The sequence below is a fragment of the Rousettus aegyptiacus genome, unplaced genomic scaffold, assembly GCF_014176215.1.
Source record: "Rousettus aegyptiacus isolate mRouAeg1 unplaced genomic scaffold, mRouAeg1.p scaffold_m13_p_1, whole genome shotgun sequence".
NCBI classification, from domain to species: domain Eukaryota; kingdom Metazoa; phylum Chordata; class Mammalia; order Chiroptera; family Pteropodidae; genus Rousettus; species Rousettus aegyptiacus.
In genome coordinates, this window is record NW_023416284.1 from 114,686,788 (window position 1) to 114,701,844 (window position 15,057).

Genomic DNA, 15,057 nt, shown 5'->3' on the forward strand with positions numbered 1-15,057 from the left:
TTTCAAAGTTAAAGAAAAAAACAGAATTGCATTAATATGTTACTTTATCTTGATTAACAGAAAACTATAATAAATAATTTTAAATAGGTTTAATGATAAAGCATGCCACCCAACTGTGTAGTATATATCTGAAGCATTGCCTTTTATTATGTGGTAATATATGGCTCCTGAGCAAGTTTTTTAGAACGATATTGGCATAGAGTTACCAAAAAATAAAGTGCCCCAATTTGATGGAATTTCAGGTGAAAGAGGGGGCAGGATTCTCACAAACTAAAGGTAATGTAAACAGAAAAAATAAGTTTTACTATATAAAAAAAAAAGCATTTAGGATTTTTCAAGGCAGAAATATAATGATTGAATCACTTACTTTTAAAACACATTTTTAGCATTGACAAATATCAAATTGTCTAATATCAAATCAAAGAGAAGACTTCTTAACATTTTTAAAAAATATCCTGGCAGTAGAAGAAAGGGTCAGGTTTTGGAACTTATTTTTAAACTTCCCCCCTTTGTTTTGATTGAGCCATAAAAATTGTACAAATGTATAATATGAATTTTTTCCCTTTCAATTATCCAGATATACCTTTGACATCTTACAATTTTTGCTAACACATCTCCCCATGCCAAAATATGAAATGAAACAAAAATACCAGCTGAGATGTTTATATTTTTGAGTAGCCTTCAGTTGATAAAAATGTCCTTTTTCTCATTATACTTGGTCCCTGAGGAAGTTAGAAGTGCTGGTGAATATTTTTGAGTCAGAAGAATGTACAAAGTGCTGACTACTATGGATAAAGGGAAGAGAGTAAACTGCATTTAAAAATAAACCTAAAAATGTGATAAGGGAAATAAAATGCTGAGTAAAGTACGTCAGTTGTTTGGCATTTATGTTATACAGTGATGTAAGAAATCCTGCACTCAAAACAGAGGGGAAGTAATTTTGAATGGTCTTGACAAAAGGATTCTAGAATATAACCTCGTTAAGAACTTTAGTTATTCCAAATGCTAGTTATTTCACTTTTCTAAATTATAAGATCCTAATGTATTTAAGCTCTATAAACAAACTTTAGAGATATTTAATTACAAGTTACATACATAATTTTAAAGTGTTAGAATAAACTGATTCAAGTTTTCAACACTTAATTTATTTCAAGATGATGAATTTTAAAAAAAGAGCATTTAACATGATCTTAGATTTTGTTCTATACAGTTAATTGAAACTTGCTTTATATACCATTCAAGTCATTTACTGCCAGATGATAGGTTGTAATGTTTTAAAAGTTGCCTGCCAATATTCTCATTATTCTCACTTTATCATTGACTATGCCTACTGGTTACAATACTATTCACCATCTCAGCAAACTTTAGCTACTAATAAATTTTCCTAACATCTATATTTGTGGATAAAGATGTTCTCTCTCATAGTTTGGGTTATGACCTCTAAGAGAAATGACTCTAATGCATTAGTCATTCAGAGTGCCCCTTGGTAAATCAGAAAACTCGTCATAAATATTCCTGAGGTCCTCAGTGGCTTCTGACCACTCAGAATTCTCACAAGCAGATGAAACATAATGTTTACCCTTAAATCCAATGGGAAAACTAAGGTTATTGGAGTAAGGGAAAGATGGAGGTATACAGGATTAAATATATTGGAGTTTTCTCATCAATAAGGAAGGGTGGAGATCACTATTAAGGTACACAATTTCAAAATAATATTTTAAAAATATAATTGGTCATTGGATATTGGATATTGCTAAGGCACCAAATCATTGCTTTGAAAATTGATTGAAAAAGGAAAAAGTACCAATTATTTATACTGGATTTTCTGGATGTAATACCTTTTAGTGTCTAAAAGTGCCGATGAGGGAAATTTTGACTCTATAAAGTAATTTTGTTTGAGAGACATAGAAAAATAATATTCAATTATCATCCTGTAACCTCTAAATAAATAATGAATCCAGGAAACAATCATTACTATCTCCAAAAATTATGAGATGGAAAATTGATGCTATTTTATAATGTAGGAATTGGACTAATAATATCAGAAAGCCACTGATCACTCCTTTGAGTAGAGAAAGTAGACATTACGCCCCTCTAGGTATGATGATTTAGATAGTAGAAAACAACACCTAATCGAATACGAATGGAATCTAAGCTTCTGAATCTAATGATTGGTTTACAAGGAATGCATAAGGCAGAGGAATAATTAAGTAGTACAAGAATACGATCAACTCAAATTATAATGTGGAAAATTCTAGAGGATAAATGACTGGGTTTCTTATTCATTACATAAGCAAGGAAGGGGGCAGTAGGTTAATGGTTACAAATTAAAGAGACTTAAAAAGCATATCAGCCAAATGCTGTGTGTGGATGTTGTTGGAATACTGATTCTTATTAAATAATTTTAAAAATCCATTTTTAGGCCAATCAAGGAAATTTGGAAACAGTAGCTAATATTTAGGAAGTATTGCTAATTTAGTTCCATTAATTACATATTGCTTATGTAAAATTGAAATTTTTTTATTAGGTTTGCACTTACTCTAAAATACTCTAATAGGTAAAAGACAGAGAGAGAGAGGAAAATGAAAAAGACAAAGGGTAAGAAAATGTGTGAGATGAATCAGATAAGAATAGCAAAATAGTAACTACTGAGGCTTACTGAGGTGTACCTAAGGAATTATTATATTAATTTCTCTGTTCTGTACAAGTTTGGAAATTTCCATTAAAAATACACTACTGAAAAAAATATGTAGTGTGATATTAGTACTTTAAAAATTTTTCAAAATTTTTTCATATTATATATAATATTGGAGCACTTTCAATATAATGTCTGTACCATATTTTTTACAGTTGCATGTTTATAGATGACAGTTTTGACTTTTATATGAACTCTCATAAATGCCTTAATAAATATGATCACACGATCTCTAACATCCATTTTCAGTAGTCCCACTCTTCAGTTTGATAAAGTTAGGTTTAGGATTATGCCAGATTCAGAATCTCACCTCTGCCTGCCAACTCCAAATTTACCACGGAGTCTTACTTCCAAATTTACATGGAATCCAGCTCCAAATTTACATGGAATGTGTTCAAGCAGGAATTGAGAATAGGCATCCACATTGAGCAAAATGCCCAGTAGAGTAAAATTTTCAGTTTTGTTTTTTGATCTTGTGTATTGGGGGGTGGAGGGAGGGTGGAGGAAATGTGTACTTTTCTAGAAGACAGTAATTACTCCCCCTTCATGCTATATCAGCATGTGAACAGATGTAAATCCTGAATAAATCTGGTTATTTTAATAGCTTTATAAGCTCTAGACAAATAAGCATATAAGTAAATTGAATGATAATTTAGTTATGTCTCCAGAACTGCAAAAATAAAAATAAAAATAATAATAATAATAATAATAATAATAAAATAACTGAAAAAGTTGAAATAGATATGAAGATTCCTCAATAACAATTTTATCATATTTTCAGTAGCTTGGAATATAGTATGTAAGAAACAAAATGGCTTTACTGTATTTTTTTTTCTAGCAGATTAAATAAGTTCTATGAATGACTTAGTTCTATGAGTGTCTCATAAGCATTCTTTTTCAATTGACCTGGCTGTACCCTCCCACCTTTAATGACTCAACACTCTAGAGTCAGTCATTGGGTGCACCTGGAGAGGTTTGCAGCCTTTTGCCAGTTCTTATTTGTTTGTGGGGTTGCTTCCAAGGAGCAAATCTGAGACAATGTAACTATATTGTGACAGAATCAATGAGGCTCTGGGCACCCATTTTATACATATGTCAAATTCTGGAAACTCATGTCTTTATTCACAGTCTATGATACAAACTATTCCAAATTCCCCTCTTGCAAAAAGTTATCTTCATTTTTTTATAACAACTGCATCCTAGTATTTTCTATTCTTGTTTGTGCTAGCAAGCTGCTGTATCAATTTTTAAACTTTACCTGTCTTCTAAGGCCTTTCTCTCAATAATTGAACCAGTTTATACTATGGTAAATAATAACCTCCAAATTTCAATGTCTTAATGTAATACAGGCCCGTCTACGCCCAGATCTATTCACATGCCTGTTACAGGATGACAGTATAGTGCTCATTGTAGTGACTGAGAGACACAGGCTAATGGAGAAGCCACCATCTCCAACATTTCCTGTTACTATCACAGAGAAAAGAGAGGTCTTGTCTTGGAGGGCCTCACGCTTACCCCTAAACCCTTTAGCTAGAAGTGACATATCTCATTGTTCAGAACTAGTCAGCAAGTACAGTCCTACCAGGTACCCTGAGCTGGAGAGAATCTGACTATTTGGTAACAATCACTGATTGATCAGCATACCTATATCCCACAACACACAGAGACATGTACACATGTACCCACACATGTATAGGCCCTTTAATGTGGACCATATTAGAAATGTCAGCATTTACATGAGTTTTACATTCTCTGAAAATCAACTTTTTAACTAAAAATATTTTGTCAAATTTATTTTGTGAACAAAAGGTATTTTGTCTTATTTTCAATTTATATGATGCATTAATTTTTTATTAGCATTAGCTAACATCATATAAAATAAAATCATTTCATGAGAAAGTAACTATCATGCTATTGATTGTTAAGGGTTTTTATTCACTTAAAAATCATTTAATGACTACAAGCCAATATATAAAAAATACATATATGTTATGTCCTCTGGGATGAATATTGAGCTCAAACTGTGAAAGATGTACTTTATTTTTTTCAAATACCATTTTAGATCCTATGTAACAAGGGCTCTGGTTAATATGATTACATAATTTTATGTAATTACACTTCGAGTTAATTATTACTTGACATTCACTGCACAAAAAGACCATGTCTCCGTTAGCAGCCTGAAATCATCTTCAAATTTAAATGTTCCAACTGCTTTAAATTTAAGACTCTTGTATAAGGGTTGATATAGCTGACTTTTCTATGATCGTTTCAATGCGGATAGCTCCATCACGATAAAATCTCTTTTAAGCCTTAGAATTTTTAATAGGCCCAGAATCACATAGATTTATAGTCTACTTTAACCAAACTTAATTGGACTATTTGGAAACCTCAGAAAAAAAGAACGAAAATAACAGACATTTTAATTTAAAACTCAGAATCTAAGATACATAGCATGTTTCTAAGCAAAGCAAGAACTGCTTTGCAATATTAAAAAATAATCTTTTGGGCCTGGACCTGTCTCTGTCATGAATAAGTTACTGTCCACTGAAGTGGGAGACATTGAGAAAGATCAGAACAGCTGTTTATCCAAGATTTTACTGCTTGATATCTCTGTTACTTTATTCAAATCATTCCTCTTAGTTCCTCAGCTCTGGCACTGGCAGAAGCAGCATTTTTATCCAGAGACCCTTCATTCTTTAAGGAAGAACACATTATCCTAATAACTGGGCTTACAGTCAGCAAACAACTTCCATTTGGTGTTCAGAGACTGCCTCAACTGTACAGACATGCTCTTCTCAGGGTCACTCTCCAGGAGGCCACCTACTCCACAGACAGATGATAAAATCCCCATATTTTCAATTGCATTCTAAGCGCAACATTTCCAATGGGATATTTTAACTCTTGAGCTTTCTTTCTATAGGGTCTATTGAGGCTGTCACTGGGGCCTGCACAATAGTTTGACCTCCTCCTAATCCTAATCCCATTCCTCCATGCCCCGAAGCAGTTCTGATGTCAGAAGTACTTGCTGATGAGCTTCTAGTACTCCAAGCTTTTCACAGACTTCTTTCTGGTGAACCCAACCTTGGATAGTCATGAAGATCACATAAAATAATCTTGTTTAGAGTTTTGATACAGTACACACTATAGAAAGGTAAGAAACATTCTGATAAATTATCTATTTATATAGACTTTGGCCTTTGCCTGAGGCTGCATAAAGAAGTCATTTTAAACATTTTTAAAAATATATTAAAAATATATATAAATATAAATATATTATATATATATATATATATTTTAGTGGTATTCATACAACCTTAAGGTCCCTCATACTTTGGAGGAAATTTTATTTAATTTTCCACAGTTATTTTGAAATGCATTTTTTTCTATTTCAAAATAACATAACCCTACCTATCAATGAAGATGGTGATTTTATTCATTATTCAGTTGGAAAAATGGATTCATGCCTATTCATATTACTGTTATAATCATTGTGTTCCATAGCACACACCACATTTACCACATACCACATACCACCACACAATCTCTTTTAAAAACACATCCTATTTTATAAGTAAAAGGAACGTAATTTTTTAAAAATATAGTATAATCATTATTTCATGATTTAAAAAAAAAAAATAATGGATGAAAGGGACCAAGAACTGAGCTAAAAAACTATAACCCGATAATTGCCTCTAAGATATGCCTTTAATAAACACTGTGTTGAATTGTGAAGGATAAAGAAACAACAACTAGAAGCAGTCCCACTTTCTTACCTCAAGAACGAAATCAGAGGCTTTTCCCATTTATAATTTTATATGGTCACTTTCTTCTACCTCTATGTATGAAGTCTTCTGGGAACCATATTTTTAAAAGGTTCCAGGTTTGTCACCCTTGAGTTACTTCTCCCTAAGCTACCTCTCTGTGTTGACAGGTAAGAGGGATTATTATTATTTTTTTTTAGGAGGTTCAATTTTCTTACTGACACAGAATTCCCACAGATTCTATGATGTCTTAGACAAGCTGCCACCTGGATATTAATATTTTAGTGAAATGGAGTAGACAAAACTTTATGGTGAAACACACCTGGAGTAGAACCCTGACTTATCACTTCTACAAACCTCTGCTCCCTCTTTGATAATGGGGAAACTTAATGTTTCTCTCTCAGAGTTGTTAATTAATGACAAGTAATTTAAAGCATCAATATTTGTTATGGACCACAAGTCCTCAAATAGTACTGTTTTGTTCAAGTCGTTTTGTCATTTTTTTTATAACGTTAAGATACCATAAAAAATTAACTCTTCTTTATATCAATTAGCCTATTTTAAATTTGGTTTGCTTATATGTCATTCTGAAGAGGAATTTTCACTCAAATGGCTAATCAGCTCTTTGTTCTGCTTCTGTAGATATGCTTGCTGCATAGGCAGACTCAAAATTAAAGACTCATCTTCCCTTTTGCTTATTCTAAGCAACAAATGTAACTGCCTGCAACCCATAGCAACTCTCACACTTTGTAACCATCTGAGGACAAATTAACCAATCAGATCATGCCAAATAAGGTATGTTGCAACCGAGCTCCAGATCCAGATCTTCAAAGTCCTAGCTCTTCTGGGACCACTGGCGTCATAAATCTGAGTTCTCCAATTCTCTGAGTGCTGCTTGGGTTCTCGCTGGTTTGATTTTTGCAACTTTTCTGCAAATTGTTGAAACTACAGACTACCTTAAATGAAAACTTTACTAAAAAAAAATATTATTTACCTTACCCACACTAGTTCTTTGTTTCTGATCTGGTTTACCAGTCTTGAAATGCCAAATGAATTCTTCTGTAAGTGCCTTTTATCCACATTGCCTATCAAAATCTATTTTCTTCTGCCTTCTCCTATCCTCTTCTTCCATGAGGATAATCTGAAAATAGTAGAGAAGATATGTGGCTGTTTTATAAAAATTGCTTCATAACAAACATGCCAAGAACTTAGTGACATATAGCAAAAATTATGAGATTATGTTCATGGATTCAGGGATACAAAATTTAGAGAGGGCATGACAGAGATGCTCATCTTTGGTATAGTTACTTGGATGTTGTTATTCTTGTTTCTAAGAACAAGAGAGTTAAAATATCTGCCCCACATACATTCAACATACAATGGTGGTCAGAGTAAGATAACTTTAATAGACACTGTTTTCTCATCTGGAAAGATGGGAGCAGGGAAGTAGGTATTCAGTCCTTAGCAGTTCTGAAATATATAGATAGGCACCTGCTGCCAATACCTTGATAAGGGCCCAGTCTATAGCAATAGTTTTCTATGGTCTAAATTTTAATTGCTATGTTCTTGATATTCCTGACTGATTCACACCATTGTTTCTTTTGAAAGTAGCTCCTGGTTGGAATTAGATACTTTTTAGACTACCTTTCTATGTTTGCAGAAATTTAGAAATTCAAACACCTCTTTTCACTTTGACTTCTCTCTGTCTCTTTTCCTTAAAGCTGACATTATTTCTTTAAAAACTTTATTAATTTCTTACTTATCAGCTTATACTACATTAGATAGAATTCATACCCACAAATTTTTTGAAGATAAGCCTTCTCTACCTTTGATCCCTGTAAGAAAGTAGTGGGACAATGCCTTTAAGAGTTTAGAAGCACTGTTGTCTAGCCAAGTGGGTCAAGAAGGCATAACTTTAGATTCTAAGTTGCTTTTTTATTAAACTGAGAAGCCTTTTGAGATTTGCTCTAAATCTTTCTGTGGTCTTCCAACTATACTCTGGCTCCTTAGAGGCCATGTTTTGCTAGCAATACTTTGAATTTATTTGATATTTATCCTGAGGATATCTATTAATTCGAAAATGTTTTCCTAGCTGGAAAGGCTTCCCTAGCCCCATATATGTCCTTAAAATTATATTTGAAACTGAAAAGTTTAATCTTTAAATTATCTATCTCCAAAATTTTATCATGAACAGTGAGCAGAAACCAGAAAATTTTCATAGCTAGACCACTGAGTTTATTTGGTACTTTCTCTATTTTCCATATTATCATTGATGATAGTGTTACTAAACTTGCTGCTACTATATAACAAAGATTACTGTAACCTCAACTTCCAATAATATTTTTTCTTTCATTTTTTCTTTGAAACTTCCCATTGCTGAGGCTCATTAGGTTTCTGCCTGCTGCATGACCCCCAAACCAGTATCATATGTGTTAGGTTTTGTTACGGAAGCATCTCAACCATATTACCCAATTCTCTTCTACTTTTCTATTATTGCAAAACAAACCTGAATCTCCACTCTTTCTCTGTGGAGTCTCAGTAAGTAAATTGGGTGGAGAAGAAAGCTATTGACAGTCAGCAGATGCTGGTAGCTATGCAAATTGTCACAGAAAAGATACCAAAAGACTGAGAGATTCCAATTGCCTTTAATGGGTTTAGCAGCTTCCTAGGGAAGGAATGAGAGATGCAGCACCCAGGCAACAGCATTATACGGAGATGACTAAAGGAAGAGTAGAAAGGGGAAGATTTCCAAAACAATGTATAGTTAAACATGAAATACCCTCAGATGGCCTAGGCCTCTTCCTTTTCTGTGATAGAAAACATTTCATTTCTCTGCCTTGGGTTCACTTTTAGGTTAATTTCTATGGAAAATCTAAAGCCGTCTAAATAATCTTCAGTTAATTCTCTCTCATCATACTTCGTTCTTCAAACCATGAGAACTGTAAAGTATTGTTATTATTGGTTATATTAGTTCCCAGGAAAGTAATATTTAAAATCGCCTTAAATCATAAGTCCCTCTGGGAGATAATGTTTTTAGAAACTGACAGAATAAGGGAATTAGAAAAAATATACTAAGTCATAGTATTTATAGAAGAAAAGAGCAATGAAGAGAAAGACAAAAATTAAGGGAAAAGGTATACTTATTTACATCTGACAGAAATTGAATAATGCACATTAAGAAAAACAATTTAATATTTATTTTAAAGCCTACCAGATTCTTTTAAAAACTGGATTAAATTCGTAGTTGAAATGAATGAGAATTCAATGGGTTAAGAACTGCATATTTTCAAAGGAGGCGAAAGCTGAAAGTGAAGAAGAAAAATATAGAATGAGAAGTGATGGGCATTTGTGCATTAGAGAAAAGCAAGATTAAATGAAGAATTTTGCTTTTCTTTTTTGGTTAGGGGCTAACTAAAAGACTGAAGATCAAAAAAAGGCAAAGTCTCAGAGGAACCAGAAGAGTGTAAATATGTTCACCTTTTTTTTTGGTTGTTGATATTTAAGTCAGGATACCCCAATTTAAAGGAATAGTTTACCCTTTGCATTCTTTCAGAGAAGCAAACATACTTAAACAAATTCGAATATGGTTTCAGGTTTCAGGGACATGATCATGTTTTATCTCATTGAAAATAAGAATTTTACCTCTTAAGAGAGACTTCGTCTTGGATTCCAGTTACATATATGTATGAGATTCTTTTTATAATATATCAGAAAAGAGGTTCATAAATTACTATAGCTGTAGGAGAAATCAGTGCCCATAGCAAAGACTTCCATATCATTGTCAGCTAATTGTAGTAATGCTCAATGAGCTTTCACTAAATCTTGTTTGAGCTTTCTGCAATAAAATATTCCTCTTCGAGTTGCCAGGAGGACACCCAGCTGGTAGTACCCAACAGGAAACTGGAAATGCAGAATTATTGAGGGAGTGGTTTAGTCTGGAGATGTAAATTTGAAGGATATTTTCATAAAGTTGAAAGCTGACACACTGGGAGCAGGTGGTGTTGCCACAGAATATAAAAAGGAAAGAACTTGGCAAAAAGAATTGGGGAATGCTTACTTTTTCTGAAGCATGAGAGTGAGAGGGTTCGTACTGTGGATATTAAATAAAAGAAGTGACTGAAATAAAATGTGATTTATTTTTTTTAATTTGAAAGACAGAAACCTACATGGAATATTAAAAACAGTGTATAAACAATATTAATAGTCATATCATCTAGCTTATTCATGTGTATATTTTACAGTGTTTATATATATTCATATATCTAAAAATTGACAGTAATTTTTCATAAATTCAATGTATCAAAAGGATATTCTGCTCTCTATTCTTTTTTATCCTTTTAATCCTTTTAAGGACACATATTCTTTATAGTCAAGGATTCACCCACATTGATTTATGTAGTAACAGTTATTTTCAATGTTGAATAGTATCACATTGTCTAAAATAGTTTATTATCACTTTACTAATGGACTTTGGATCCTTTCCTGCATTTTGCTAATATAGACTATGTTTCCTGAACATTCACTTGCAGGTGTTACTCAAGGGTTATGAATAGAAAGCACTATGTTTACATGCTATGTGCATCTTCATTTTCAACTTCACATTGTAGTGTCAAATAGCTCCCCAAAGTGAGTGTACCAATATTCATCTCATCCCACAGTGTTTAAGAGTTCCTATTACCCTTTATCTTTGCTAACAGTAATGTCATAAATTATATAATTTTTTACCAATTTGGTGGATGTGATTTTAATTTTCTCTCATGATTGTAAGGTTGAACACTTTTAAAAATATTTATTAGCATTTATATTTTTCAATGAATATTTGTTTTGTTCATTTTAGTTTATTTCTTTACATATACATTTGGAAGAACTATATGTACTTAGTCTACATAATAGAGTATTCATTAATTAGTATAGGATTGAAGAGATTATCTTAATTTTAATGTGATCAAAAATACACATCTGTTTTATGCAACCACACTTGCATCCTTGTGTATTTTTTTTTCAATTACAGTTGATATTTAGTATTATTTTATATTAGTTACAGATGTACAGTATAGTGGTTAGACATTTATATAATTTGCAAAGTAATTCCCCTGATAAGTCTAGTAACCACCTGGCACTATACACAGTTATTACAGCATTATTGACTATATTCCCTATTCTGTACTTTACATCCTCATAACTATTTTGTAACTACCAATTCATACTTCCCCCACCCTCCTTCCCAAATATTAACTTCATGACAGCCAAGACTCTCTTTTTGTAGCAAGCACACTGTTATGTCTCCTGTTCCAAGAACAGTGTGTGACACATTTTGAGTGCTCAAATATTTACTAAATCATGAATAAATGAATGACTGATGGATTATTTGGATATACTTAAGGAATGTGCAGTAACTTCAGAGTGGGTTGAACCAGGGAATCCAACCTAGTCCAAGTCGTGTTCACTGTGAATCAACCTTGAATGTCACTTAGGTATGGATCCAGTGAAGAAATGTGTGCATGATTAATGTGAGAGACATTTTAGACTAACGCAGACCAGAGAACAGAGTGCTTTAGCCACCTTTCTCTAGGTCTCGTATATCTAAATATATCATCGATAATTAAAAAGAAATCACATTGTTGTTTAGATATAAGAAGATAATAAGAGCAAAAACATGGATTTTGTTCCCCCATGATGCAGATGCTGCCTCTTAAACCACATGCGGCCATCTATCAGAAATGTTCTAAAGATAGCTATTTCAAGAATAATATTCCTGAAGATGTATACAAGCCATTATAATTACCAACTTTGTTCTTATTAATCCATTCACCTTTTTCATTCAGCCCCCCAAGTCCCTCATGCATTGTTTATGGGATTGCAAATTGGTGCATACTATACTATGGAAAATTATATAGCGTTTCCTTAAAAAATTAAAAATAGAAGTACTTTATGGCCCAGTAAATTCACTTCTGTGTATGTATCTGAAGAAATCCGAAACACTAATTTAAAAAGATATATGCACCCCTATGTTCATTGCAGCATTATTTACAATAGAAAAGATATAGCAGCAACCTAGGTGCCTATCTATACGTACTTGGGTAAAGAAGTGGTGGTGTGTTATTTCTTTATAGAATGTGAGAATATTTCTCAGCCATAAAAAGGAATGAAATATTACCATTTGCAATAACATGGATGGACCTAAAGGATATTACACTAAGTGAAATAAGTCAAAGGCAAATCCGTGTGTGTGTGTGTGTGTGTGTGTGTGTGTGTGTGTGTGTATTTATATTAAGCTTATTGGGGTGACATTGGTTAATGCAATTATATAATTTTCAAGTATACATTATAATTTGACATCTGTATATTCTATTGTGTGTTTACCACCCAAAGTCCAGTTTCCTTCAGCTACCATGTATTTGGTCCCCTTTACCCACTTCACCCTACTCCTACCCAATTTGACCCCCTTTACCCCATCTACAATCCCCCTCCTCTCCCACTCCCCTACCCTCTGGTAACCACTAGTCCATGTCTGTTTGTTTGTCCTGTTCATCTGGTGCTTTTAGGTTTATATCCCACATATAAGTGATAACATGTGATTTTCAACTTTTTCTGTCTGGCTTATTTTGCTTAGTATGATTATTTCGAGGTCCATCCATGTTGTTATAAATGACAGTATTTAATTTCTTCTTATGGCTGAGTAATATTCCATTGTATATATGTATCACAGCTTCTTTAGCTAATCACTTATCTTAGGACACTTTGGTTGCTTCCATGTCCTGGGCACAGTGAATAATGCTGCTATGAATATCAGTGTGAAAATATCTTTTAGGAAATGGGTGTTCAAGTCTTTGGGGTAAATACCTAGTAGGGGGATTAATGAATCATATGGTAGATCAATTCTTAGTTTTTTTGAGGAATCTCCATACTGTTTTCTATAGTCACTGTACCAATTTGCAGTCCCACCAGCAGTTTATTAGGATTCTTTTTTCTCCACATCCTCTCCAACATTTATTATTACTTGTCCTGTTGATTATAGCTATTCTAACAGGTGTAAGATGATATCTCATAATGGTTTTGGTTTGTATTTCCCTAAGAACAAGCGATGTTGAGCATCTTTTCATATATTTGTTGGCCATTTGTATGTCCTCTAGGGAGAAGTTTCTCTTCAGATCCTCTGTCCATTTTTTTTATTGGATTGTTTGTTTTATTGTTGTTATTGAGTTATATGAGATCTTTGTATATTTTAGATATTAGTCCCTTATTGGAGGCATTGCTTATAAATGTATTTTCCCATTTAGATGGTTGTCTCTTTATTTTGTTGATGGTCTCTTTTGCTGAGCAGAAGCTTTTTAGTTTGATGTAGTCCTATTCAATTACTTTAACTTTTACTTCTCTTGCTTTTGAGGTCAAATTCATAAAATCCTCTTTAAATCCAAGGTCCTTAAGTTTAGTTCCTACTTTTTTTCTATGCATTTTATTGTTTCAGGTCTTATATTCAGGTCCCTAATCCATTTTGAGTTAATTTTGGTATGTGGTGATAGATAACAGTCTAGTTTCATTCTTTTGCAGGTGGCTTTCCAGTTTTCCCAGCACCATTAATTGAGAGGCTTTCCTTTCTCCATTGTATGTTTTATGATTTTGGCTTCTTTGTCGAAAATTATTTGCCCATATAAATATAGGTTTACTTCTGGACTCTTGATTCTGTTCCACTGGTCCATATGTCTGTTTTGCTGCCAATACCATGCTGTTTTGATTACTATTGCTTTGTAGTATTATTTGAAGTTGGGAAGAATGATGCTTCCAGCCTCAATTTTTTTTCTCAAGGTGACTTTGGCAATTCGAGGTCTTTTGTGCTTCCATACAAATCTGATGGTTTTGTTTGTTTGTTTGTTTGTTTTATTTCTTTAAAAAATGCCAAAGGAATTTTGATGAGGATTGCATTAAATCTGTATAATCCTTTAGGTAATATGGTCATTTTAACTATGTTGATTCTTCCAATCCAAGAACATGAAATATCTTTCCATTTCTTTGTATATTCTTTGACCTCTTTTAATAGAATGTTGTAGTTGTCATTATATGTGTCCTTCACATGTTTTGTTAAATTTATTCCTAGATATTTTATTATTTTTGTTGCAAATGCAAAAGGAATTATTTTTTTTTCACTTCTTTTTCTGTCACTTTGTTATTACAGTATAGGAATGCTATGGATTTTTGAACATTGATTTTGTATCCAGAATCTTTACTGTATTTGCTTATAGTTTCTAGTAGTGTTCTTGTGGAGTCTGTAGAGTTTTCTATGTAGAGAATTATGTTATCTGCAAGTAGTGACAGCTTGACTTTGTTTTCTATTTGGATGCCTTTTATATCTTTCTCTTGCCTGATTGCACTAGGACCTCCAATGGTATATTGAATATCTGTGGTGACAGTGGACAGCCTTGCCTTTTTCCTGATCTTAGAGGGAAGGTTTGTAGCTTTTCACCATTAAGTATAATGTTGGCTGAGGGCTTGTCATATATGGCCTTTATTATGTTAATGTACTTTCCTTCTATACCAATTTTGTTAAGTGTTTTGATCATAAATAGGTGTTATATCTGGTCAAAGATTTTTTCCTGCATCTAA